This window comes from Adiantum capillus-veneris, chromosome 7 (assembly GCF_014529385.1).
Source record: "Adiantum capillus-veneris isolate H3 chromosome 7, ASM1452938v2, whole genome shotgun sequence".
Classification (NCBI taxonomy): domain Eukaryota; kingdom Viridiplantae; phylum Streptophyta; class Polypodiopsida; order Polypodiales; family Pteridaceae; genus Adiantum; species Adiantum capillus-veneris.
In genome coordinates this window covers 64,030,538-64,034,618 of record NC_140937.1, presented here as the reverse complement: position 1 = coordinate 64,034,618, position 4,081 = coordinate 64,030,538, and positions in this window count along the sequence as shown.

The following is a 4,081-nucleotide window of genomic DNA, read 5'->3' as shown; positions in this document are numbered from 1 at the left end:
TCCATGCCGAGTGTGGATTTTCCACCCTTGCAAGTTTTGTCCGACATTGCCTTCAAGTCGGCAACAGAAACGCAAAGTTTTGACAGTTTTTTCAATTTGGAGATGATGTTATAGCAAAGCCTTCCATTGCTCAAAAAACTTATGTCTTTACATCAATGTGTAGAGGGCTTTGTGCTCTTTGATTGAGGCTATGGATCACCTAAATCGGAGTTCAAATGAAGAAGTTATGATCAAAACAGTGAATTGTTGTCTACTAGGTCAAAAAACGACTGAGAGAGAGCGAAAGAGAGATAAATTTAAAGAGAGGGAGAGATAAATTTAGAGAGAGAGAGAGAGAGAGAGAGATGGTTCAGGGCACCCCAAGGCTTTCCTGCCACGACCATACTGATAATAGTTTCAACTTTTAAGACTCGAGAGCTTTCTTGCCTCGGCCATGTTGATGAAACCTTGCAATTAACGTGTCCCAGCAGGCGACAGTTTGGGCAAGGAGCTCATTAAAAGTAGAAGTGTGCAAATTTCCAAATTTGGAAAATTTAATTAAATCCAGAAACCTTTAAAATTCCTCCCATCTATATTATTATAAAAGGGGGAGGGTTTCTGGCCCCTCCCCCCGGACACGTGGCAGAAGGAGGTTCCTTTGACGATGATCCTTGCGTTGTCGACTGCACTCCCTGCAGCGTGCTGACCAATCCACAGTGACTGTGCAAAGAGAGAGAGAGAGAGAGAGAGAGAGAGAGAGAGAGAGAGAGAGAGAGAGAGAGAGAGAGAGAGAGAGAGGAGAGAGAGAGAGAGAGAGAGAGAGAGAGTTCTATTATCGTCCTCGAAGGTCAAATATGACATATGGGGAGAGAGAGAGAGAGAGAGAGAGAGAGAGAGAGAGAGAGAGAGAGAGAGAGAGTTTGGCCAGTTGCGAAAGGACACGTGTCCCAAGAAATCGATAGCTTGGAGGGGAGGTCCAAGGGGGGACAAAGAATTTGAGAGCTCAGAGCTATGACAATTCCAACATCTCTGGCACACGGCTTTTTGAATCACCCCTGCAATTCTTTACTCGCATCCACTACAATTTGTTTGTGCGGGCTGTAATGCTAGGTTAAGTGATCCCTCCCTTCAAGAGGTTAATTAAGCTTGGAGGATGGACTGCTAATTGCTCTCTCTCTCTCTCTCTCTCTCTCTCTCTCTCTCTCTCTCTCTCTCTCTCTCTCTCTCTCTCTCTCTGCGTGCAGCCGCGAGAGGCAGCCCAAGTTTTTGACAAGTAAATGGGGTGAGTGGGCTCATGGTTGGAAGTGCAGGCCACAACCGCAGAGGCATACATCAAGGTTCACCTCTCTCTACCCTTAGAGCAAATACACACATTCTCTTTGGTTTTGGGCTGCCGACACCAAGAAGTGAGGGATCTCGGCCCCTCCCCCGAACACATGGCAGAAGGAGTTTTCTCTGACAGTGCTCCTTGCATTCTTCGATTGTGCTCCCTGCAGCATGTTGAGCAATCCACAATGACTATGTAGAGAGAGAGAGAGAGAGAGAGAGAGAGAGAGAGAGAGAGAGAGAGAGAGAGAGAGAGAGAGAGAGAGAGAGAGAGAGAGAGAGAGAGAGCGAGATTAGCAGTGCCATCCTCCAAGCTTAATTAACCTCTTGAAGGGAGGGATACTTGACCTAGCATTAAAGCTGGCATAAACTTCTTGAGTCCGGATCGCTTCCCATTGAGGTCTTGGGCATGGAAAGGGTTGTGGAGTACATGCGTAAGACACAACGTAGCCCTTTGCATCGACTTCCTAGAATCGCATATGAAGCAAGTCAAAAGGTTCAAAAGACATGCAAGAGCAAAATACTAAGTTCGGGGTGGATGCTTGATATCAAGAAATGGTTTGGAAGATGGGATGCATGTCACTTGGTCAAGGATGCGTCGATCGACTCCCAAGTTAATGAGGCCTTCTTACAACGCCAATGTATCATGGCTTGGGAGAAATCTGGAGGTTCTCGCTTCAGCCATTACACCACACACGTTGCCCCAAACTACAAATCTCTCTTCTTCTCGGAACGAGGTAACCGAACCCATTCCTACATCCTTGAGCCCATCCCGTTGAGTGCGATCCGCACCATTGCCTCCATTCGTCTTAGCTCCCATTCTCTACGCTGCGAGACAGGACGTTGGGGCACTGGCGAGGAGTGTCATCGACTTTGCACCTTATGCCCTCGTCAAGTGCGAGAGAGTGAGTACCACACACTACTTGAGTGCTCAGCTTTTGACCACATTAGGTCCTCTTTTCCCCATATATTCAGCCATGAGCTCTCTCTACATACCTTCCTCTCCCAACCACGATGTGGACTCTCTATTGCGACGCTCATTTCAGCCATTTTTGAGCATCGAGAGTCACTTATGAACTCCACTCACACCACGTGACATGTTCATTTGGTCCCATAGGTCATATTTGACCTCCCAGGACGATAATAGAACTATCTATCTATCTATCTCTCTCTCTCTCTCTCTCTCTCTCTCTCTCTCTCTCTCGCTCTGTGCAGGCGCAAGAAGCAGCCCTTGTTTTTGACAAGTGAATGGGGTGAGTGGGCTTAAGGTGGGAAGCGCAGGCCACAACCACAGAGGCATACGTAAAGGTTGTCCTCTCTCGACCCTTAGATGGAATACACACATTCTCTCCGGCTTTGGGTTGCCGACACCAATAGGTGAGCAACATCTCCTTACCTAGTAGCAAAGCCTGGAACAAAACAATTATTTAAGGGGAGAGGGTTAGAGAGCATGATAACAAGTTGTTAGGCGAATTCAAAGGGCATGGGTGTTGAAGCGTAAAACCTTCGAGTTGGTGCCTGAAGTGCACGAGCGAGAGCATGTGTGAGTGTGTGCAGCGATGCAAAAGAGAGGAGAAGAGGAGACCTTGTGTTTGTAGGGGCTAAAAATCACTCTCTACATGTGAGCCCCCTTATTCTGTTTTGTACATAATGAATAAGTATTTTGGGTGGGCACCTGGCCTAACCGGCCACATGGGGCTTTACCCTAACAACCTCCCACGTAAAGGCCAATGTGGCCGTGAGAGATAAAACAAAACCGTACAAAACCTGTACAAGGCCATCACAAGTATGACCTCAACCAATACCCACTGGCTCACTGAATCTGTGTGCATCCAACTCTAATCGTAGAGAAAGTATAGAGCGATCGACACCATACTCCTCACTAAAGCCGCACACATCTTGTAGGTATCTCACCATACGCTGCAAAGTACCCCTATGCTCAAGGCCAACGTCAGTCACTGCACGATTAACTGCTCCCATTGCAAATGCACCTACTATAAATGCAATCTCGGGTCTCGAGATCTGTATCTCGTACATGAGACTCCCAAATGCTGATGCAATCCTAACAATATCTGCCAATCTGACCATTTCAGTCAAGTCTGGCTCAGAACTCCACTCATGGAAATCACCCTGACACCCAAACTCCAATCCCTGGAATCCATTCTTGTATCCATCGCATGTCACATGCGCACCAAAAGCATCTGTTTGTCCTGAACCCTGTGTGGTAAGAGCAATGCATATCTCTAACTCACACACATCAGCCTCTGGCCTAAGCATATCCATGAATGACTGAATCACGGCTAAATCAACACTCAAGCCATCCATATCCGTCATCGTATCCACGAATGACATGCCCTGCTGCACAATTGGCTGCACAATTGTCTCAACATGCTCACAAACTAGAGCATCATGCAACCTATCCGCAAAGGAGACATGCCTCATTTCTCTGCATGGCTGCATACTCACGAAGACTGTATCGTCTCGTACGTGACGTAGTCGCATCGCATGAATTGTGCCAACACTAGCACCTCTCGCTATGATTAGCTGTCCACGATGCAATCTGAAATTGTGCTCATCCAGCACCACCTAGCATCCGTTGTCTTGTAATTGACTCACAGAGATCAAGCTCTGCGTCAAACCTGGCACATGGCGTACATCTCGCAACACGTATGATGCACCACTCGACAACGATAGTCTGACATCTCCTGCACCAACTATGTCATGCACTGAACCATCAGCTAGACACACATGTCCAAGCATACCACTAGTATATGTG